General features: G+C 38.3%; 1 pseudogene; it reads right to left on the bottom strand.

Moving 5' to 3' along the window:
- Positions 1–23,712, bottom strand: part of LOC149188181 (exocyst complex component SEC15A-like) — a 48,760-nt pseudogene extending 25,048 nt beyond the window's left edge.
- Between the last annotated feature and the right edge of the window lie 2,429 nt (positions 23,713–26,141).

Genomic DNA, 26,141 nt, shown 5'->3' on the forward strand with positions numbered 1-26,141 from the left:
ATTTATACAAATAATTGGACGGTATTGTGACTTTATTCAACATACATAAACACTTTTATTTGAGTGTTGGCATTATTCATCTCTAGTCAAGTTATCTTAAGTTTTGCAATAGTTGTTGCGCTGCCAAAAGGTTACAATTTTCACATTGCATGCCTTTGGGTATCGATGCCTTCTAGTGATCATCATTTATTTCTCAAATTTGAGTGTTTCATTGCTCTGCAATGAATAGTATAAAACATATTGAAATATTACGAGGCAATAGATGAGAATCAAGATTCATTTACATAATTTTTAGTGAAGATGATAAAGTTGATCAATGCACATAACTATTCAAACTCAATGAAAGAGGGTCAATTAACTGAAAGAGAGGAGTTTATGAATATGGAAAACGATCTCTATAAAAGATTGAACCATGGAAAAATAAATTTACTTGAGAATTGTGAAACTAGACTATGGATTCATGGAATTGAAATTTTAAATTAACGACGGAGCTATATATGCCTTGTTGTAGTAGGAAGTTGGAACCACACAATCAAGGGATTCTACTGAATCTTTTAACTATAGTAAGCATGTGATTTTCATGTAAAAGATAAAATTTTCATTCTCTTGACACTGATGGATAGCATGAGGTTGTCATGTAAATATTCAACATGCAAATGGGAAGGTTGATGTAAACGAAAATGCCATGAAAATAGAGAGGCATACTTTGAACAAATTATTATAGTATCTTTTCCAATGTGAACTTTCCAATGGGACCTCTAGGAAATCTAGGCCTAGTTGAGAAAGAGGTGTTCTATTCTTATCAGAACCCCACAAAACCCTATTCGAGTGTGGGATGGGAAGGCCTGCTAATAAGTGCGAACTTGGGCCACCTCAAAAAATAGGGGAGAAGGGTGGTTGTAGTAAGGGACAACATTAAAACATAGAAAAGAAAGCAATAATCATGCACCAGTAGCTTCTCCTTGAAAGAAGATTCTGATGATATTGAACAAAGGTAGTTTCCTGATCTTGAGCTAGAGGGGTCAGTATTTATCTTGTTAGTGCTAAGTGAGGATGGGATATATGCAACATGGATGTGAAGGAAAAAAAAAGAGAGGTGACGCAATGAGGCATAGATGCGAAGCATAAGTTGCTTGGCACAGAGAAAAGTAAGGACGGGTAAGAGTGAAAAGGATACAAGAAAATATGCACAACTTAAGACTAGGAAAGAAGAGATGTGAAATTCAGAGTACTGGACTAGATAGTAGATGGGGTTCCACTACCTTGCCCCTGAAATTTCAACATGACAACCTTCATTTTGATAACACTTTTATACAACATTGTATCCTACAGGTGTCAACATTGGATATTGTTTTTATAGACTATTTGATAATTTTTAATTTGGACGGTGATTTACCATAGTCTAGGGGACTATATATGTGGTCATTATAACCCTTTTCCGGAAATCATGACCTTATACATATAACAACTTCATCAGTACAATTTAATTTTCTATCCTTTTTATATTATCTCAAATACCAATTATATTACAAGGTATTAAATACAAACTTAGAATGTTAAGACATAATAGAATCTAAGACGAAAAGATACCTAACAAATAATAATGCTGGTTAGGTAAGGCTAGGCAAAGAAACACTCATGAAGAGAGAAGCTTTGATAATTTTTTTCAGCTCTTAACTAAGTTGCAAATCTTGTTCTTGGAAGTTATTCTTAGGTCCCTATAATACTAGTGTATTCCCTCACTATTATTAGTGTAACCTCCTTATTGTTATTGCTGTGCCCCATAGAAGCCCGCTATTGTTATTGTTGTGCCCTTACACTATTATTGTTATGTCGACTCAGATTATATTGTGACCCCTTAGACTCCTATATATAGAAAGGAGGTTTTTTCATTTGAATCATTCAAGAATTTTTCATTTGTGTAATGTAAAGGATGTTCCCCCTCGAAGAGATTGATTTTTTCGTATGGTTGCATAACATTGGGGGTATCGCAAGGAAACTAGGAAAGATAATCAAATCTAATAGCCTGACAAAGCTTCTAAAGAAATAACAATGGGGTGTAATTACACAATTATGCTCACTTGAGGCTCAAACATCAAAATCATCTATTTCTCCAGACCTCCAAAAAGCCTTTGACAATCACTTTAAGGTCTTGAGACTTCTAAAGGCCTCCCACCTATTCATGATCATGATCATGTTATTCATTTGATTCCAGGAATTATTCCTCCAAACATCAAGCCTTACAGATATCCCTATGCACAAAAGAGTGAAATCGAACATATGGTTGTAGAAATGCTAGAGGATGGTATAATTCAACCTAGTCAAAGTTCTTTCTCTGCTTGAGTGGTATTGAAGGATGGATCATGGCACATGTGTTTGGATTATAGGGAGCTAAACAAGCTCAATATTAAAGATAAATTTACCATTCCTGCCACTGATGAATTATTGGATGAATTACATGGAGGAATTTACTTCACCAAGTTGGATCTTCATTCAGGATATCATCAAATAAGAATGAAGACTCAAGATGTTCCAAAAACAACATTTAGAACACATGAGAGTCATTATGAATTTTTGGTCATGCCTTTTGGCCTTACCAATGCATCTTCTACATTTCAAGGTTTGATGAATTCCATTTTCAAACCCACCCTTAGAAAATTTGTGTTAGTATTTTTTGATGATATACTAATCTACAATAAGTTGTGGAAGAATCATGTTCAACATGTTGGAAGGGTTCTCAAGCTATTGGAGGAGAAACAATTATATGCAAAAAACTCCAAATGTTTCTTTGAAGTACAGGAGGTGAAATACCTGGGTCATATTGTATCTCATGAGGGTGTTAAGGTAGACCCTAACAAAATTAAAGCCATTAATTAATGGAAAATACCCACATTCATAAGACATCTGCAAGGATTTCACATGTTGAAAGGTATTATCGCAAGTTTGTTAAGAATTATTGGAGAATAGCAACACCTATCACAACATTACTAAAGAAAGATGCATTTTCTTGGACTCCAAAAGCAACTAAGGCCATTGAGCATCTTAAAGAGGCAATGTTCCAAGAAATATTCTTAGCTACGCCAAACTTCACAAAAACTTTTATTTTGGAATGTGATGCCCATGGAATGGGTATTATTTTAATGCATAAGGAAGAACCATTGCTTTTGAAAGTCGTCCAATCAAAGGAAAGTATTTACAAAAAGATATTTATGAGAATGAAATGTTGGAAATACTACATGTACTTAAGAAATGGTGACCTCACCTAATGGGAAGGAATTTCAAGGTAAAAAAAAATCATGATAGTCTTAAATAATTTTTAGAACAAAGGTTATCTTCAAAAGAGTAGCAAAAATGGGTCATAAAGATATTGGGTTATGACTTTGAAATTATCTACAAAAAATGGAAGAAAAATGTTGTTGCAGATGCACTCTTAAGAAAGGATGAGGATGTGGAAGTGTTTCTTTGTGCCATTTCTATTATCCATCGAAATTGGATAACCAAAGCAAGGGATGAATGGAGGAATGACGAAGAAGTGTGGGCACTCATTCAAAAGTTGCAACAAGATCCTAGTACATCGGAGACATTCAGTTGGAATAATGATTCATTACAGTACAAAGATCGTATATACCTCTCCCTTAGGAGGGAACTCGGGATTTTGAAAAAATTACCATAGGGTTAAGAATGATTCTTTTTTGGATGACCTTAAATCTAATGTTCAAAATTTTGAGGTGGAATGTTTGGGTTTCCAACAAAATAAAGTTGATACAATTAATACCCTGGGTTTGTTACAACCTTTATCCATTCCAAGTCAACATTGGGAGGAGGTTTGAATGGATCTTCTCATAGTTTTACCCAAGTCTGAAGGAAAGAGTGTTATCATGGTGGTAGTTGATAGAATTACCAAGTGTGCACACTTTTGTGAATTATCTCATCCATTTAAAGCTAGTACAGTTTCTACTGCATTTATGGAAATAATTAAAAAGATACATGGAAACCCAAAGATTATTGTAAGTGACAAAGTTCTTATTTTCACAACAAATTTTTGGAAGAAATTATTTTCTTGTCTGGGTACTCAATCAGCTCATAGCTCATCTTATCATCCTCAATCATATGTGCAAACTGAGATATGAACAAGTGTTTCAAAGGATATCTTCGCTGCTTTGTATCTGATAAATAGACAAAAAGGGTCAAGTGGTTACCTTTGGCCAAATGGTTGTATAACACTTCCTTCCACAATGTAGCAAAGATGACCCCATTTATGGCACTTGATGTATATCATCCACCATCCATATCATCATATTTATGAGAAAATTATAAGGTTCAAGTAGTGGAAGATCACATCGAGAATAAAAAACAAGTTCTCCAACTCTTAAAGGATAACCACACTTTGGTGCAGAATAGAATGAAACAACAAGCTGATCAACATCGAAATGAAATAAGTTTTGATGTAGGTGACTCGGTATTTTTACGGCTACAACCATACAAACAAATTTCCCTCAAGCAAGCTAAGAAGGATAATAAATTATCACCAAACTATTATTGTCCTTACAAGGTGTTGCAAAATATTGGTACCATGGCATACAAATTGGAGCTTCCTACATCTTCCCGAGTGCATCGAGTTTTCCATGTTTCATGCTTAAATAAGGTTATAGGTGACAAGCTCCCAATTCAAACAATATTTCCATAAATTGATGAGGAGGGGAATATCATATTGGAACCTGAAGCAGTGATGGAAACAAGAACTTGACAACTATGAAATCAATCAATTTCAGAGTATCTGATCAAGTGGAAGAACTTACCCGCAGAAGATTCCACATGGGAGGATGAGAATTTTATATAGAAACAACTAGAACTACTCAAGCATTGAGGAGAACACGTTTTTTGAAGCATACGGGCATGTTAGGTCCCTATAATACTAGTGTATTCCCTTATTGCTACTAGTGTAGCCCCCTTGCTGTTATTTTTGTGCACCATAGAAGCCCACTATATTTATTGTTTTGCCCTTAAATTATTATTGTTATGTCAGATATGATTATATTGTGACCCCTTAGACTCATTTATATAGAAATGAGGTTTTTTCATTTGAATCATCCAAGAATTGCTCATTTTTGTAATTTAAAGGAGGTTTCCCACTCAAAGTAATTGATTTTGAAGTTTTTGATCTACCTTTTCTTCCATTTTGTGAGCTAGTTTCATAATAGTTATATAGCTTCAATAACCATGATCTACAAATAAAAACTCCCCACCTTTTACCCTCTAAAAATTACAAATACAGATTTCAATCATCCCAAATTTAATTTCCAGTTAAGCCTTATTCAAGAACCATTGCCTCCTCTTTGGTCAAAGGTTTCTAGAGTATCTTTTGTGTTACACACCTTCGTTCATTCTAAATCATAAAATGGTTCATTTCTCCAATTTTACACATATTTTAACAAATTATAAGCACTCTTTATGCTCAGTTTTATTGCTTGAAGATACTTGTTGATTGCACTTTACAAATCAACCATGCAGATATTGATTCAAAGCCACATTCAAAGGGTTTTCATAAGAATAGAGGTTCCTATGCATGTAAGACAAATAAATATAAAATGGGAATTAGAAACATAAAGGCCAAGGGGAAAAACAATATTGCACATGACATAGTCGATTAGAAAGAATTTTTTTATTAATGATATAATTCATCTGAGTCTCATGGGATAATTTGTTGATTTTACTGAGGCTTTTAACTTTTGTAGCTAGACAAATCCTCCATACAACAAATTGTATTTTTCCTAAACGCTCTGAAAAACAAAAAGCATATTGCTATAAACCTGTAACATGTAAACAACATTTAATCTAATGACACAAGAGAATCAATAGAAATTAAACATCCAATGTTTCAAGTAGCGGCTTGAAACATACCATTAAATCCATCTGTTGAAATATTTCAATCTCCTTACTAACATATCCAAGGAATTTTTTGGGGGATTTTGTTTAAATTCCTACTGTCATGTGGAAAGAGTCAATTTTGCGGACAAAAGCGACCTCCCTAGAAGCTAAGGCTTTCTAGTGACAAACAAGACAATCAAGCACTATCTTTCCCTAAATATGCATTTAAAATACAAGCAACCAGGTGTTTAAAGCATACCTTTAGTCCAACGCTGTTTGTAGCAGCCAAGCCTCTCCGATCCAGATGAGCTCCTCCTTCTCTTTGAAACCTGCATTCACTAACAAGCAATCTATTACATAGCACCTGAATAACTCATATAATAAAACATATTCATCATAAAGACCAAGGAGTATATGAAACAAATTATATATAACAACTTGTTGAGAAAAATGAACTTAATTGTATTAATTGGAAACAAAAGAAACCATTACAACTAGTGCCTTGGTGTTGTGCAAGTCCCTCCCAGGGTCCAGCAAGAGTTCTCCTTTACTTTGATCAGCTCACCCACTTCCAAATGAATCTAAGAAAGGATGGGAATCTCTCCTCTCAAGCTCTATAAGGGAGTCCTAATTTTAGCAGCATCTACCCTTAGGAATGTTCAGCTTTCAACCTCTCCTGCCTCTAGCCCAATTCCTGTATTTATAATGCTTTGGAGGAAGTTAATCAGGTCCACCATCAATGGGATAAGCCCCTCTTTCAATGGGATAGCTCCCCTCTTGATGGGATAAGTTCCTCTTTCATAGGGATGCATGAACCATCTGGAGGCGCTCAATACACATCAAACCATCTTCTAGAATGCTCTAGAATTGACCACAAATAACTTTTTTGAAGTAAAACTCACGCCTTTTGACCTTTACAGGAGTACGCACCCACCCCTTTATAGACGGAGCGTACAAGTACGCAGGTATTGTGAACTTGAGGTGCGTACACGCAGGTAAGGTTAAGAGAAACTGCGTAACCAGAGTTAATTGACTTTTTAAGGACTTTCTCTCTTTCTTGGGGTTTGACATGAGGAGCAGAGGTATAAGACTTGCCAAGGAGGACAGTATGATAGTTGATGGAGCCATACCGACTGCAAATAGTCATGGTGACAAATTGTAGTTTAATAGATTGCCCCCTAAAGTGCGAAGCCTGTAGTAGATTAGGGTTTCATATCATCTAGGAAGGGTGAAGTACTTTATCATTTCAAGGATTATCTTGTGGAGAGCCCAGTCGGAACCTGCAAATATTCAACACAAAATACATATATAAGATCATATCATCGTTGAGGTAGGCATTCCCATACTCAGATTGAAAACTTTAACTAACAAACTAACTACTGCTCTGATATAGGAATGATTTCGCAGTACATCATAATCATAGACTCCTGTAGACACAGTATGGACGCAGCCATCTGTTTATAATTAGTCTACTATATAATGAATACAAAACTCCTCGCAGCCTGGATGGTGGAAACTAGATCCAGGGTCTTCATTTCTACTTCCCGAAATAGTACGATTCTATCCATGCGAATAAATGAGTTGATGTCGAACATGGTAGAAACCACTTGATTACCAGTCGATGATGTAAACTGTTAACAAGTGTGAGAGAGACCACCAGTGATGTCAATGGTTCTCAAAGTACCCAGTACAATCCATGAGATGTGAATGAATGTGTTGATGTCGAACATATCACGGAATCCTTTGATCGAAATTCAATGATGTAAACCGTCATCAAAGGCGAGAAACCTACCATTGATGCATGCAGATTTCAAGGTATTGACGATTTCTAGGTCATCTTTCTAGATAATGTGCTGATGTCAATAGAAAGCGATCCATTGCAGGAAAGCCCACAACGTGAAATCATAAATCAAGTTGAAGAAATGTAGCTGTAAGGACTGACTCAGGGATGGTCAAGATGGATGACAGGTATTTTACAGATGAATGGTTTATTTGCAGTGACTTCTTGAACACATAACGACACAACAGATGGTTTGGTGACAATTGGCTGAAAGTTAATACCCAGAACCGGCTGAAGATTTTCAATGTGGTTTGATCAACTATTAGGCAAAGGATTTCCCAACCCAGGTGAATAAAAAAGTGTCGTGTTCAAGAGTGGTGATAAGGTTTCTCTGAGACAAAGGATAACAAATAGGCTCATTTTTCTCTCTTTTCCCCACCATTTCTGGCAAGTACCTCTTTATTTTTTACAAGCTTGAGGAGGATAACATATGCTTGATTATAAGCTCATCCTTCGGATGAGTCCAACTTAGTTTAGATTCGAACCCTAAGAAGGAGTGGTCCATTCCTGTTTGTAATCGAACAGGTCCTTTACTGTGAAATTTTAAGGAGTCCAGTATAGGAGAAACTCGGCGTTTTTCAATTTTAGAGAGTCTGAAAACACTTAAAAAGACTCCAGGGTTGACCTTTTTCGTAAATTTGTGTCTCCCAAGTCTGAAAAAGTATAAAATAATACTTGAGAGAACCGCTTGATCTTTACGACCAAGGAGTACTTTCATAATTAGTGTCTTTGACCTGAAAAGTAAAAAGCGATCAAGGACACGTCGTTTTATTTCCAATATCGAATTTGAAACGACAAAAATCCGGCAATCTTTTCATGTTTTTACGGTAAAAAAAGGGCTATAAGAGGACCATCTTTTAATTCCGTTTTAATGAGTGTAAAAGAAACGCTCGGCAATCTTTTCATGTTTTAGGAGTCAGAAAAGGGCTTAAAGATGACTCTGATATTTTTGTTTGTAAAAAATGACAATTTTCCCTGAAAATCCTTTTATGCTGCACAAAAACGAACACATTACTCATACATGTTTAAAGATAGATAAAAATACTTTGAAAAATACCTTTTCAAGGTGAAAAATAAACAAATTTACCATTTATTTATCCAAAAAACCTATAAAAAGGGCTTTTACCAATTCATTTTCACCATTTTACTGTTGAGGAGAGAAAAAGGGCTTTTGGCAAGAAACTTCTCGTGGACATTGCGGAGAATCTGACCGTCGAAATCGAATGCCGTCTCTTTCAGGTATTCTACAACATCCTCCTCTTCATTTTCATCCGTTTAGAATTTGTTTTTAGGCCCTAGATTTTATTTTTTGGAGGGTTTGGGGTTTCAAGATCCACCTTTCGGGGTACGCAGGTGCCACAATAGGGACCTGCGTACCCTGACATTTTCTCAGTTGGGAAAATGCCAGGCGTACGCACCTTGCCTTAAGGGAACCTGCGTACACATGCTCTGTTCCTAAAGGCGGGGTGTGTACTCCATGCAAAGGGTTTACAAACCCCAAATTCTCCAAATTGGACCAACAATTTTTTATTTCATGGATTCTAATGGATGTTTTCTGGTGTGTAGATTGCCCACCATGCTTGATTGGCGTGAGAGAGAGCACGAAGATGTTGATTTGGCCAGCATTGGTCATCAACCGTCCATTGATGCTTTGAAGGCATGCAGCCTTTACAAATACTGGGCCATACCTAGCATGAGGGCCCAGGTGCGCTTTCTAGAGTGGCTGGTAGAGAGATGGAACATTCAGGACCAGTGTTTTTATATTGGAGGGCACCAGCTCGAGATAGAGCCCTCAGATATCTACTTCCTCACTGGTTTGCCCAAGAGAGGCGAACACTTGACTCTGTTCGGGAATAGGTCGGGTGGCCAGTCCATCGCTAGTCTTCGACTAGAGTGGTGTAACACTCAGTCTCAGGAGAAGGGGATAGAGATCAAAACTATATCCCGACCTGAACTTATGGTGATTGCTTTTATAGTTACCAGACTATGCGGGGTTGCCGCTTTACACATTGCCACTGGATCCCAGATGCGGATGGCGATTGATTGCTATCGAGGCACCATTTTCAACTGGTGTGATGATGTGTTGGCCAATTTAAAGGGCCAACTGACTAAGGCCAAAAACGGACAGCTAAAGACTTTTGGGTATGGGCCTTTAGTTGTGAGTTTTGGCTTAGAGAGGGTTTCGATGTTGATCCCACAGCAGCTCACTGTTGAGGCTGGGCTTCCTCGAGAGCCTAAATTGATGCGATGGGTTGCGGTTATGGCCCGTCATCCTGATGAGGGCACGGAGGTTGTCCGATTTACTCCGGAGTACTTTCACTGGTTAGAGGACCAGGTCTTTTCTATACATGATTTTCCTTATGCCGGAGTTGATTTTCGTGGAGATCTGGACATGGTTCTTCCACCAGGATAACAATGGGATGACACAGGTAATTCATTTTCCACAAGTTTTTAAATTATCTATTTTTTTTTTATATCGTCTCAAAATTGATAGTAATAATTTTCAAAATGTAGATGTAGGTCCACATCGTCCAGCCAATCTCCGGCCTTTCAAGAGGAGACTACCAGTTGCAGCAGCACCGGCCCCACGGGACGAGGCCACAGAGACCTTAGCTGAGTTGGAACAAGACCTAGAGCGTCTAACGGCAGATATACCAGAGACTACTATAGACAATATTCCTATCAGGCTTCAGCGCTATGTAGTCGCAGTCCCAAGACCTTTTAGAAGGTTCTTGTGTAGGGTAGCCCGTTAAGTGGTGTCATACAGAGAGCATCACCAGTGATTGGATGGTCGATTTGTAGACACATGTGACATTTTTGTTTTTTGTACTTATCATTTTTGCCGATCATAAGGTGTTTTTCAACCTTTGATCGAAGATGATGTATTTTTTGACACACTCCTATCTATATATATATATCATTATTACCAGCTTATTTTGTTAAACATGTGTGATGAAATGTTTTTAAATTTACATGTATGATTATTGCAAATGTCTATTTAACATTCGAGAAGAAATTGCATCTGCTAATGTATTTAAAGACCTTGGAATATGCTGATATTCAATGTAATCAAATTCACGTTCCAAGAGATGCACTCTAAAAAATAACCTTAATAACACTGGATTTCTAATGGCATACACTCTATTAAGCTGTAATACAACAAGTTCAGAATCTAACCTCACTATCAAACTCCGAATCCCGAATGAAATAGATTCAGACAATAACTCAATCACTGCACTGTATTTGGCAATGTTGTTTTTTGTTTGACCGAGGCTCACCCCATGCATAGAAACTAACTCGTCAGAGGGAAAATAGATAACCCAAGCTGCGGAAGAGATATTCCATGTACTACGACAAGCACCATCAGCGAATCCAATGTATGTTTGGAGAGGCATCGACATCTGCAAACATCAAGGGTAAAACCAAGATAAGCAGAATAACGACGAAAAACACACTCTCTAAGCTAAGCACACTATCTAAACTAACAAACACACCAGCTAGAAAGAAAAACTAACCTAACTAAAAATTCTCCATACCCATCATTTAAGCATAATACCTCTTTAGGTAAATTCCATTTCTGGGTTTACCCAAAGGGTCCCCGTCAATGTCTACCAGCTCATAGGCCCCTTTTGCTAGCTTTCGCTTGAAAATATAGGGCCCATGCCACATAGGAACGAATTTTCTAGCACCTAATTTATCGTTAGCTTGATCATATAATAGCACTAGGTCTCCTTCCGAAAAATTCCGAGGGGTCACATTTCGATCATACTGAGCTTTCATACGTTTTGCGTGAGTCGCGATCGCCAATGCAGCATCACGTCGAGTCTCATCTAATTGAGCTAAGTATAATAAACGCTTCTCCTCTTTGGAAGTAGCTGGAAGTAATTCGATGGCCATTTGAAGTGACGAGATTTCGCATTCAATGGGTAGCACAGCTTCCAAACCATAAACTAGTTGGAAAGGAGTGAACCCTATTGATGTTTTCACTGAGGTTCGGTATGCCCAAAGCGTTGAAAATAACATGTTGTGCCAATTCAACTGATGAATACCAATGATTTGTCGGATCATGATAACTAAAACTTTGTTGATGGACTCAGCCAGACCATTCGCTTGTGGATAATAAGGAGTTGAGCTATCGTGACGCAAACCAAGCTGGCCTGTAAGTTCTGTCATCATAACGTTTCGAAAATGGCGCCCATGGTTAGTGATTATCGCTTGTGGGACACCAAACCTAGCAATTATGTGATTGAACACGAAAATTGCAGCTATCTTGCCGTCTGCCTCGAATGTAGGCATCGCCTCGGCCCACTTAGTAAAATAATCTACCGCAAGGATGATATACGCATGCCCCCCGGCCGAGTGAGGGTTACATGTAATAAAATCGATACCCCATTTGGCAAAAGGACCAACGGCAATTATAGGGTGGAGAGGAGCAGGTGGAGCACGCATCTTTTGATCAAACACTTGACAGTTGTGGCATTTTCGGACCGTAGTAATACAATCTTTAAACAAGGACGGCCAGAAGTAGCCAGCGCGCAATATCTTTTGGGCTGTGGCATACCCAGACATATGACCGCCACACGCTCTAGAGTGATAGTCATTCAGAACCCTTTCAGCTTCCTCGTGAGTTAAGCAACGTCGAAAAACCAAGTTCGCCCCACGACGATAAAGAGTATCTCCAATAATTTTGTACTGTTGGGACTGGAATCGAATTTTCCGACGTTCCGACTTTGAAACTTCGGGCCGAAAGGATTGGGTCTGGAGATAGACGATGATATCCCCATACCACAGATCTAAAGTGTTGATTAGAAACAAAGATTTGTCCGCAATTGGCTCCTCTGCCACATCTTCCGTGTCAGCACGCGGGAAGTCACACATTAACTCTGCAAAAACTAACGATTTCTTAGACTTAGATTTTTCAAACTCCAAGTCGAACTCCTGCAGGATAACAATCCATTTGGAGTACTTGCCCCCTAGCAATTGTTTAGTCAAAATGTAGATCATAGGGTTGCAATTTGAAATGACTGTAGTTTTACGGAGTAAAATGTAGTGACGAAAACGTTGGACAGCTTGAACGGCTGCCAATGCCAATTTCTCCACATGTGAATATTTGAGTTCAGTTGGATTTAACGTCCGACTAAGGTAATATATCACATGTTCCGTTCCGAATTCGTCTTCCTGAACTAAGACCATTCCAATGGTGGAATGAGCAGCGGCGAGGTACAAAAAGTAATTATGGTTGTAGTTGGGAGGATGCAGCAACGGTGCATGGGTCAACGCGTGCTTGAGTGCATCAAAAGATTTCTGAGCTATCTCATCCCAAGAGAATTGAGCGTTCTGTTTCAACAACTCGGTAAAACCCTTTGTAACCTCGGCGTAGTTAGGAATGAATCGTCGTAAAAAGTTTGCTTTCCCCTGCAAACTTTGGAGATGGCGAAGAATCGAAGGAGGAGGCAATTTGATGATAGCTTCTACTTTCGAGGGATCGACACGAATGTCGGCTTTCGAAACTACTAATCCCAGCAATCGTCCCACTTCTATGCAGAAGACACATTTGTGTGGGTTCAACCGAATTCGATAATGCCTACAGCTCATGAAAATTGCTCGTAAATGGACAAGGTGGTCAGCTCGATGTAATGAATGAGCGGGCAAATCATCGTGGTACGGTTGCACAATGTGTTTGATGTCATGAAACACATAAGACATCGCCCTTTGAAAAGTTGCTCCGGCATTCTTAAGCCCAAAAGGTAATTTGCAGTAAGCAAATGTCCCCCATGGACAAATGAAAGCCGTTTTTGGTTGATCGGCAGGTAGAATATTAATTTGATTGTAATCGGAAAAACCATCCATAAAGGAAAATATTTCACTGCCGGCACAATCATCAATTATTTGATCGATATAGGGTGTTGGGTAGTTGTCCTTCGGAGAAGCTCGATTAATGTCCCTATAGTCGATGCATATTCTTATTGTTCCCTATTTTTTGTTAACCGGAACAATATTCGATACCCAATCCGTTAACGGGATCGGATAAATGAAACCTGCTTTCAATAGCTTCTCAACTTCTGCTTTAATTGCAGCCGCTTTTCGTGGGTGAATCTGACGCAAACATTGCCGGACAGGTTTAGCGTCCGGGTAAGTCTTGATCTCATGGACAACAATTGCGGGATCAATTCCTGGCATTTCCTCATAGGACCAGGCAAACACGTCGCAGAATTCTTGAAATAGGGCCTTGTATGTCTGAATTTCGTCATCTGTACACGAGGCACCTATATGAATGTTCTCAACAATTCCAGGCTTGACTGAAATGTCAATGGGAATAGTGCGAGAGATGTTTCCCAAATTCAGCTCTGAATCAGGATGTTTCATTGGATTCTGAGCTTCTTTGACATATTCAGCTGTAAAGATTGATGAGAAATCATTTTCAAAACGATCATCCTTAGGTAAAAACAAAGATCTGTGATGGAGATCCTCCCATGGTAAATCGTCTACACACAGGACTTCACGAAGTTGCTCGTCAGATGACACAACTTCGGGAAACGCTATTAACTCCAAGGTTGACGTCAAAAGTGATTCCTCACGGACCACATTCATTTGGTCGATTTTAGTTGAACGCGGGTCGGTAAAAGACTGCACGGCTTCATAGGCAATTTCATATGGACTCAAAGGCATAGCATCACCAAATGAGTCTATCTCAGATTCAGAAGGAACGATCCAAGGATCGTTATAAACAATGGTGTCTGATGTAATCATATGAATGGATGCAAACGAAGACAATGCGTTGATTGGAGGAAAAGGAAAAGTTCCCAGTAAACCAGCATCTTTAACTAATCCTACTCCAACATCCTTATAAGGGATAGTCGTTTTACCGACATGCTGAATACTCTCTGAAGAGGATGGGTTGGATGAAAAATAAGCCAGTTGGTCTATTGTTATGATCTTGCCATTATGTGGAAACTTTATTACTCGTAAGACCGATGAAACCACCGCTGTCATAGCGTAAGAACAACTGCAACCCAAGAGAAGGTTGTAGTCTAGAGGGGCATCAACCACCTCCACATCTAGACTAACGGTTTTTCCTTCAACCCCTATAGGAAAATCTTGTAGAATGCCAAACGGATGAAACCCACGGCCATCAAAGGCCTTAAGAATTGTCGGGGATTGGTTTAGTGAAGGAGAACCAAGCGATCTCCAACACTGTATCGACATAATACACGTGGAAGCTCCCTCATCAATTACAGTCCGATGAATAGGCCTGTTTTTTACTATCACTGGAATCTAGAAAGCCATTTGATGAGGCAAACGCGGTGTACTATTTTCTACATCAAAGATTATTAGGATCGGGTCCTGAACATCAACAACTCCTATAGCCGACAAAAGTAATTTGCATTGTGCTGGGCATGATTGCAGCACTTCCAAAGCTGACATTGCTGAGGGTGGAACAGCTAAATCCTCAACAATGTTATAATTCTGGGCTGCTCTCGCATGTGGATTGAAAGCAGACCTTCGAAGTACACCCTTGGCGGGCAGTTTGATTACTAAGTCCGGGTTAGGTTTCTCGATCTGTAGTGGATCAGAACCGGGAGCTGAGGTTGATGGATTAGAATGAGAAGATTCTGCTTCTTTGCCATCAACAGGACTTTTACTACCATAATCTTGCGATCGAGTCGCAATCCTTACATGAGACATCATCAATATGGGTTCTTCACTGGCACTCGAGGAAGAACCTATCATCTTACTCTCCTGCTTTGGAAATGGATCTTTCAAAACATCAGGAGTTGGGGAACCTTTGACGATTTTCACAACCTCTGCCCGATGAGGGCAATCTCTTGTAAAATGATCCTCTTCACAAATAAGACAAGGATAACGAGGTTTGTGCTTTTCGTCATTGGTTTCGGACTTTTTAGTTTTCTCCTTTGGAACTTTGTCTGCTTTATTCTTCTTCTTGCCTTTCTTTTTCCCACCGGATTTTGATTTAGCCGTAGATGACTCTACAGCGTGAATATCGGCGAAAACTTCAGCAGAAGAATCTCCTGTCGGGGAGTCTGGTAAGGTTATAATAGGAGAAGAATTCTTTGAAGACTTCTTCTTACTTTTAGTGTTCACCGTACCAATCATACCATCAGTGGCATGAGACCCCGAAGGAGCAGCAGCGATTTGATTTGACTTAGGAAGATCTGGGATCTTTTCGTGTAATGTACCTGACTGAGTATAAACTAAGTCAAGGTACTGCGCTTGAGCAATCACTTTCTCCTCAGTAACTACTCCGGCCTTAGCTACATCTTCAGTAATCTTCGGTAACAATGATTTAACAAACCATTCAGCTAAGATCTGGTCCGGGATAAAAACTTTCACAAACCGCCTTCGACGTCTCCATTCATGAATATGATCGGAAATATATGTGGACGTCGATTGTTTTAATGAAGTTAGTAACTCCGTGCCATTATCATATCTGACCGGCAACTGAAAATGAGTTAAAAACGAGGTAGCTAACTAGCTAAAATTATAAAAAGAGGCCCGTGGTACCTCAATGTACCACTTGGCCGCGAGACCAATGAGAGTACACTGGAAAAAACGTAAGCGGATCGAATCATCCGAGATGGAATTAGAGGCACACCAGAGGTGGTAAGTCATCACATGATTCGACGGGTCCTCTCCAGACTTACCTTTGAACTTGGGTATGTCACTGGGCAACTTATTCGGCATTGGCGGCCAAAACGGAAGATAATTAATTGGATCATTCGTTAGGCGCGACAAGTCTGGTAAGTCCAAAGTTGCGATAAACGGTAATTACCGATTAGGATCCCTAAAAATCTGGGTCATGAGACCAGTCCCAGGAGGAGGATATCTAGGATAACTAGGAATAGGAATCGCATTCGGGATATTGTATCCTCCTGGAAAACCAGGATTAATCGGACCGTACTGGGGTTGTTGTGGTTGTTGATAAGTGTACCCAAGATACGGTTGATACTGGTAAACTGGCTGCTGGACAGCAGGCCCGTATTGGTACTATCCCTGGTACAGTTGATAAGTGAATTGTGGTTGACTGGTGACAACCGTACTTAAACCAGGTTGTCCTACAGGCATCTGAACCGTAGTTTGAATCGTGGATCCAGACGATGGTAAAGATGTCTGAGGAGTAGTTACAGAGACAGTAGAAACCGGAGTTGTCGATACTCCAGAAGTAAGTGGGGTAGATTGAACAGATGTTGCGGTAGTTGCAGCAGTCGTTTGAGATGGAGTACTAGGTGCAATAGGCCCAGACTAAGAAACTACCGAAGGTACAGAAGTTTGAATATTAGACTGGACTGGTTGCTGGGGTGAACCAGAAACTAAGGGTTGTCCAGTTTGAGATGACAACTGTACATTTGGCTGCAATACTTGTTGAATTTGCGATGGATCCCACACTATATTCATTCCAGGGTATTGACCCATAACAGGTTGAGGATATTGAGATCCATAACCGGATTGAGGGTAGGATTGATAATTGAAAGGTACGTTTCCCATACCTTGAACATAAGATTGACCTTGGGGTGGTTGGAAACCTTGACTCGAGTACTGACCTTGGGGTAGATACCCTTGAGGTAGGTACTGATACTGGGGTTGACCTTGAGGTATAAATTGATACTGAGGTTGACCTTGGGGTACATATTTAGGCTGAGGTTGACCTTGAGGAATGTATTGTACCATAGTTACATACTGTCCTTGAGGTTGCCCCCCAGACGTAATTTGTGTACCTTGAGGTTGCCCCCCAGGCGTTAACTGAGGCTGCCCCCCAGGCGGTAACTGGCCACCTTGAGGTTGAGAACTTGGAATTGAAACGGACATCATGTAAATGTCTCCTATGCTCAACGGTTTATTACCATTGTTTCCAGTTAATAACCCATGTTCAATGGGTTGAGGAGATGCTCCCGCAAAAGTACCAGAAAGTGACTGATACCCAGAGGGAACAGAAGGACCGCCGTACAAAAAAGATTCAGGCGATTGAGTAAACATGGACGACTGACCTGACATATTTACAGGGGTATAAAGACCTCCAGGTGGATAAGGAGCACGAGGTGGAGAAAAACTTAACCTTGAGTTGTCTAAATAATTAGTTAAAGAAAGATACCAAGTAGTACTTCTAGGTGGACTGTAAAAAATGGATTCACGCTCCCTTAGATCAATAGTAGGTTGATTTTCAGGGGTAAGGACGCCTATTTCTTCTTCTGGAGCAAGTTCTTCAATAGCTATCAAACTAGAAGGAAGATTTTCGGTGATGACTCTTTCTACCCTAGGTGAATCAGGAGCACTAGAAGTTGGAGTAACAGGTTCAGATATCTCGGGTTCTTCGCCTATATCACTAGTAGATGAAAAACTACCAGCAAGTTCAGAAACCGAAACAGCTTCAGGATTATAACCTATTTCTAGAGTTTGGTAATCAGGATGGACTACCAACGAAGACTCTCCTTCTTCAGGCGAACCTACTTTACTGCCACTAGGAGTTACGAGGACTTTCAAACCTTCGTAATGACCTGGGACGTCTTCAGGAGGTTGGCCCCGAAGTCTACGGGACTTCCTCAACAAATCGGCCACGGTTACAACCTCAGGAGACTGGCCCCGAAGTCTACGGGGCTGTCTCGGTAATTCAGCCACAGTTAAAACTTTTAACTACTGCACACGCAAACAAAGTAAAATCTCAAAGCAAACCGCCTAAAGTCTCTAAAGAACCAAACAAATTCGAATCACACGCCTAAAGAATCTAGGGCGTCAAACCATACACAAACAGTAACCTTCCGGACTGAAAACACTAGTTGGTGATGAAATCCAACATCGCAGAATTCAGTACAGAAGTGGCGGGTGGAACAGTTACCCCGACAACCTGCTTAATGAATAGACTGGACCAAGTTCCTCCACTTTAACCGTCTCGAGTGAAGTGAACCCCCCAGAAAATCCAAGTGAGTCTAGCCGACGTCTGCTCCAGGTACAGTGGGATCTTCCCTCCACCGTCACCTTGGGTAGAACCCTAAAGATAATGGTCACTAAGGCCACCAACAGCAACAAATATACCTGGGGGAAGAGTCTACGATCCGATAGCACGCAAGGGCAGAGTATCAAGCTCAATCCCCTTGCCAGCTCCTTGACAATAATCCAAGGTTTACCGACAAGTGACCCCAGGCTCCTCGACAATGGTTAATCCGAGGTTTACCGTTTGTAGTACGTGCGTATCTAGCGTCGTTCCCAATGAACGAGGATTGATCCCCTCACTGGTTCGGACACGATCTCGTGCTTCTCCTTTAAGAGGAGCTTTCCCAGAGCATAAATGTAACTATTGGATTTATCCTACCACAAGATGAGCTACTTGTTTGGTTTTGCTGTCTTGGAGAGTTAATTACTCTCCTACTCCAAGACACTAGCCTGATCAATATTGGTGTTTCAGAGCCCTAGTAAATAAAAAGTTACTAAGTAAATTTTACTTTAAGAGTTAATTTTTATGGCTTTTCTTTAGGACAAAAGGTAGTGGAGATGAAACTGATGGTGTGTAGACTCGACTCAAATCCACTAAAAATATGCACATAAGATGATTTATACTATCTTTCCTTTCCAATGAATTCCCTAGCTAAGAGAGTTGGAGAATGCAAAATTTATAAAAAGACAACTTTCTTGGCAATGAAAATCAAAAAAACAATCTCTTTATCTTTTCCAAAGCACACAACACATGACCACTAATTATTTCACGAAAACTTCCTTTCTCTTTTCAAAGACTGCAAATGCTACTAAAACAAACTTTTCTTCAAAAGAGATTTTTGTATTTTTTCCTATATTAACAAAGCATGTAAAACTACTTAACAAAAATCAATTTTAAGATCTATGAAAATCTAAGAGAAATTTACCTAGAAGCAAATCTAATGAGAAATTTACCTAAAAGCAAATCTAATGAGGTAAAAGCCTACAAAATATAATTCCAGGATGTTTTACTCAGTTACAGTTCAACCAAAGACTAGTTCATGCAGAATCATAAACCAGTCAAAAACAAAAATAAAAATCTTTTGCTCTTTTTCTTAAGAATGAAATTCACAGCTTTAACCAACAAGCTCTCTCGAAATTCCGCAAAGAGACAACACAAAGGTAGGTTTCTCACAAAGGTGGATTTTATGAAAGGTCCGACTCCTAAGAAGACTGAAAAGACAAGGGATATCCAAGGTTTTTACAACTAAAGCCAAAGTCACTACAAGACCAATGCAAAAATCAAACCTAGGGCTAGAACTTCTATGAACTTCACTAAAACCCTTGATGCTAATGAAACAAGCTTAGATGAAGACTTCTGACAGGTAACCAGTGAATCTGGGCAGCAAAAACAAATTATAAACAAAATCTAAGAGGAAAAAAGGAAAAAATTGGAATTTTCTCAACTTTTGACAGGGTACGCAGGCAGCCTGTTTGCACAGGTGCGGCCACGCTATGTGTACAAAGCTGCAGTGCATACAGGTACGCACTGTGCTTAACACAGAGGGCGCGTACTGCTCTCAAAACCAAGAAAAATAAAAACTAACTTAACCGTAAGCTATTCCACCCAAATTCACAGTCAATCAGTCAAAAACCAGAAAGAAATTGACTTTTCTCAAATCAAAGTATCAATCAAAAGAGAAATCAATCAAATCCATGGATTCCCTAGTGGAGTCGCCATTTTGTCATGCGGAAAGAGTCAATTTTGCGGACAAAACTGACCTCCCTAGAAGCTAAGGCTTTCTAGTGACAAACAAGACAATCAAGCACTATCTTTCCCTAAATATGCATTTAAAATACAAGCAACTAGGTGTTTAAAGCATACCTTTAGTCCAACGCTGTTTGTAGCAGCCAAGCCTCTCCGATCCAGATGAGCTCCTCCTCCTCTTTGAAACCTGCATTCACTAACAAGCAAATGATTACATAGCACCTGAATAACTCATATAATAAAACATATTCATCATAAAGACCAAGGAGTATATGAAACAAATTATATATAACAACTTGTTGAGAAAAATGAACTTAATTGTATTAATTGGAAACAAAAGAAACCATTACAACCAGTGCCTTGGTGTTGTGCAGGTCCCTCCCAGGGTCCAGCAAGAGTTCTCCTTTACTTTGATCAGCTCACCCACTTCCAAATGAAGCTAAGAAAGGATGGGAATCTCTCCTCTCAAGCTCTATAAGGGAGTCCTAATTTCAGCAGCATCTACCCTTAGGAATGTTCAGCTTTCAACCTCTCCTCCCTCTGGCCCAATGCCTGTATTTATAATGCTTTGGAGGAAGTTAATCAGGTCCACCATCAATGGGATAAGCCCCTCTTTCAATGGGATAACTCGCCTCTTGATGGGATAAGTTCCTCTTTCATAGGGATGCATGAACCATCTGGAGGCGCTCAATACACGTCAAACCATCTTCTAGAATGCTCTAGAATCGATCACAAGTAATTTTTTGAAGTAAAACTCGCGCCTTTTGACCTTTACAGGAGTACGCACCCACCCCTTTACAGACAGAGCGTACAAGTACGCAGGTATTGTGAACTTGAGGTGCGTACACGTAGGTAAGGTTAAGAGAAACTGAGTAACCAGAGTTAATTGACCTTTTAAGGACTTTCTCTCTTTCTTGGGGTTTGACATGAGGAGCAGAGGTATAAGACTTGCCAAGGAGGAGAGTATGACAGTTGATGGAGCCATACCGACTGCAAATAGTCATGGTGACAAATTTTAGTGTAACACCTACCCCACAAGCTTCCAAATAGCCTTTCAGGCACATCTCTGAATTTCTGAGAAATCATTGGAACCTTTCTATAATCCAAAGCACTGTGGTGTTTCTCCCTTATAACAAGGTTCATGAAGTTCTCTGGTTGGTTGCTTAATAAAATATTAACCAGCTGCCACACTTTTGTCAAAGCAGTCCTTCAAGCGTGTAGCACCCTGAAGCTCACTCAAGCTAGTGTTGTGGAATCTCTCCTTGACAAAGGACTCTAGAACTCTTAAATCATTGTCAATACCCATTATAGCATTTATATTAAATCTTTTGACATTATCCCTCATAAGTGTCACGATGAGCCAATCTGATATGTGCTTTAACACCCCCCTTCCAACCTTCTCTGAAGCATCCAATGGTAATATTTTTTGTGATGTAGAAACCAACATCTCCATGTAAATTACCACCTCGTTTAGATACTCACTTCCATATTGAGGAAATTCATGTGCATTACAATTGATTTTTTTAGTTAGCAACATAAACTCATCTACCTTAGACTTGAATACCCTCATCATTGCTTCATGTGCATCATCTTGAGAGTTCTTCAAGATAGATTGAGCAGACAATTCAGCATGTGACCTTTCTGTCAAGTGCATAGTAATGCCACCAAATTGGGTAGCATGATGCATAAAAAAGCCACAAGATCACTCTAAAACTGTCATATTGGCAACAATCTGCATGGCATGAGATATCTCCAACGTGGAAATGTTGATCAATTTGAGTAAAGCCTCATTCATAACATTGATCAAAATCTTATCTAGAAATTTCTTCACAACATCATAAAAGTCCATGTGACCTCCATAGGACAGATAGCTCACATAATCCTATATGAAATACCTCTTAATGCAACAAAAATTAGGCACAGTGGCAAAAAACTATGCAAGGGAAAGCAAGCATGATATCATATGCCTATAAATGGAATGCCAACATGTTCATGTTTTACTCGTACTCCTTTTTCATCAGCATATGCTCATATTTGGCATTAGTAAGGATACCATTGATATGTTCTATGCATTCATTTAGAAGAAGTTCATGATATTTTTCTTTCTTCTTGTCCCAAATATCGAGCAAAGGACCCACCTGGTTGTCATATCTTCTCAAAGTCATACCAGGTAGACTCACATAGTCCTTGATAAGCAGAATATGGCTTGCAACCTGCATATGCGAAAACTTATCCTCTAAAATATAGTCCATCTTTGATATAGTTGTATCCCACATCATTTCCATCTGGGGAGTGCAGATTAATCCTCCACTCATCCTCAAGACACGGTATTCGATTATGAAAAAACCAACAATATGAGACAAAATAACTGATGTGATTCTAGAAAAGACTACACCGATGAGATTTGAAAATTTGAATTAACTTGTAGACGATGATTTGTATAGTAGTAATCTTGGAATTGGTCTTTGAGGCCAATACAAGTCTGGATATGGTGTTCCCTATAAACTGGAGTGATGTTGAATTTCAAAATAGAATCAACATCTTATGTATCTTGAGTGTCTAAAGCATATACACATTCCCTTACACCTGGCTTGATTTATTCCTCTTCCTACTTTTTGCCGACCTCATAGCTCCTCTTCTCTTTGTCAAGCTGAAGAAGCTTGCCTGATTGCCAACTAACCAATTTATTTAGAAATACTTCTAATCTCCACTAGTTTTTCATTGAATTCCTTGTTCACTCTTTTATTGATGTGGTTTTCGATTTCAGAGATCTTCTTTTCTAACATTTGCCGATGCGCCATCGCTAGAATTTTGGGTAGGTAATCTCTTTTTATTGAGTCTAAATTTTTCAATGTGAGGTAGTCACTATCATTTATACTTCACACACAACTCAATGTTTTGTGCGTAGATTGTCAATCGCTAGATCGCTTCTTTTAAGTTATTCTTAATTTCATAAGCTTCTAGAAGCTCCTTAACTTTAGCCAAGAGAGAATTACCCACTTGTTGAAGCTGATAATTCTCATTGGACATCCCATTTTTAACTCATTCAGATCTACTGAAACCCTACAAAGTTCATCCACTGCATGGATTAATTCCTCATAGTCGACTTTACATAAGTCCTCTATTTCAATATCCTTTTTCTTGACAAAATATCTGAGTTGTTGCAATAGGGATTTTGGCTTCCCATCCTTAAATGCTTGTCTGATGATTTAATCCAAATCCTCTCCATTATTGATTGCAGAGGCTAAGGCCAATTCCTCCTCTTTGTCACCCCATTATCTACTATGGCTCTCTTGTTGGTTTTAGTATGCATTTTATCTTATGTGGATAATCTTAATCCTCAAAAGGGCCAACTAGTCGCCGATTCTGGTTCAGAAAATTCAATAGTTTCCCCATTAAAATCCCCAAACATCCCTCACCCTCATATCTGAATAAGTTAATTGATCATCAATTCATGTTCCTAAAATTCAATAATTTCCCATTAAACAACCCAAACATCATTCCCCCTTGTAGCTTAATGGAAAAGAGGTGAAAAAAATCACAAAATAATAATTCTTTCTTCATTAGATATATTTCATTCAAAGTTATAAACCCTGTATTAATGATTTTGTAATGAATGAAACCACATTCTAACATCAGTGATCCACCTATTTTTTTTAAGCAGTGTCTGAAATTTCAGCGACCACTCCATTAAATACCCCTATTCCTCCCCTCTCTTGTTTATCTACCTAGCACCTTCCAATATTTGGTAGTACGTAGGTTTGGTTAATAATCCATGATCATTGTGGTTTCTTCCCCGATCAAAAAAATGTTGACGCTAAATAAGATAGCTTAAGAAAACACTCATTTTTGGGGGGAGAATCATGAGGAAAAGTTTGATCATTTGTAACTAATCCACGAAGAAATGGAAAATTGGCTATTTTTCATTGTTTTCTCTTTGATATTGAATTGGAATGTAACAATATAAGTTAGAAATTTTCCACTATGTAACTATTTTACAAATTAGAGGATTTATATGGTTATTCAATGATGTGAATTTTTGGAAAAATAGCCTCATTTTGTTGCATTATTTGGTTATAAATTTGAAAATAAATGATATTTTATATTATTATATTATAAAATAATTTATTTAGATATATCATACAATGTTATATGTTCAAATTCAGATTGGCTTAGTATATATATCTCTATAAATTTTATAATATTAGACTATATTTCTTTTAAGAATAAATGAATTTTATATACCAATTTTGTTGCTAGTGTAAGAGTAACTTTAAATTAGATTATTGTTATTGGTTAATTAATTCTGTAATGTTTTTAATGATTGACTTAAATGTATAAGTTTGAAAGGATTAAGTTAATTTTGCAACTTGTATTTTATTTACGTTAATTCTAAATGTGTCAACCCATTTTATATTTGTATTTTGTCATTGAAGTGGAAAGTGTTTGTCCAGCATTTGTCTTAAATACTACAAACAAAAATAGGTTATCACTTAGTCGCATTGAGATCTACTTACTAAGTTCAATATCAAATATGGTCTTGGAGTGAATGAAGTAATATTCACGTGGCTCTTTTCCCAATGCCTTGAGTTTACTCAATATCAAATTTGGTCCTAGAGTGAATGAAGTTCTATTCACGAGGAAGTTTTCGCAACACCGTGAGTTTACATACTAACATATGACCCTAGGTTCGAATTCATGGCACCAAGAGGTTAGAGTATGTGTTTACATTATGTAAACTAAAACCTATTTACATGTTTTATTTAAAACATTTATACATCAATTTCTAATGGCTATTTGGGATTCTTGAAATAGGGTTGAATTTACATGGTGACAAGAAGTTATCAATTATATTTGCATCAATCATATTAGAGTTTTCTTGGTATCTTTAGGTGGCCATAAGAATCTTTAAAGAGAAACATTAAATTTATCGCAATAACAAGTTTTAATATGGGCTTATGTTACAAATCCAGACACATTTTTAAGTTTTTCTTTTTTCTGAAGTTTTGACATGTGTTTAATTTACAAAACCAAACACACTCAAATTTTTTTTAGGCAAATATTATTGCGTGGGCTCTATTCACATGTATCTTCATCCATCATCTTGAAGTTTTCATACACAATTACAATGACTAACATAAATGACTAATTTTTATTATTGTAGTACTTATTAGGTTGTCATATTTTTGTTCCTAGACTAAATTAGTCATTCATGTTAGTCATTCTTAGTTGTATTACTTATTAACTAGTCATATGTTTTAGCCCGGGACTAACTTAGATGTTTATTTTAGTCGTTTTTATTGGTTTCACTTAAGAGTTCTCATTTTTGGTCGTATTTAACTTGCAAAAGTTTGGGTGACTAACGTTTTTAGTCACCTATTCACTAATTTCTCATTTTCTACTAGTGATTCATGCCCATAAATCATATTTCAATAGTAAAGAGTATATAATTAAAATCGAAATAGAGGAAGGGATATTATGGAGATATTCTCCCTATGGATGGGAACCCACTTCAGTCATCTTCATTCATGCCATCAACCTATTTATAATGCTACTATGCATTAGCATATCTGCTAGATCATAAATTCATACCATATCACATATTCATCATGGTTATATTATGGTATCATCAACTACTTCATCATGACATTAATCTATCATCAAGGGTTAGTGTCAAGGAGCTAATAGGAGCATACTTTAGAAATCATGGTCACAATATTACTTATTTGTCACATAACTCAA

This window comes from Pinus tabuliformis, chromosome 3_1 (genome assembly GCF_031772625.1).
Source record: "Pinus tabuliformis cultivar Carrire ecotype Pingquan chromosome 3_1, CPIR1, whole genome shotgun sequence".
Lineage (NCBI taxonomy): Eukaryota > Viridiplantae > Streptophyta > Pinopsida > Pinales > Pinaceae > Pinus > Pinus tabuliformis.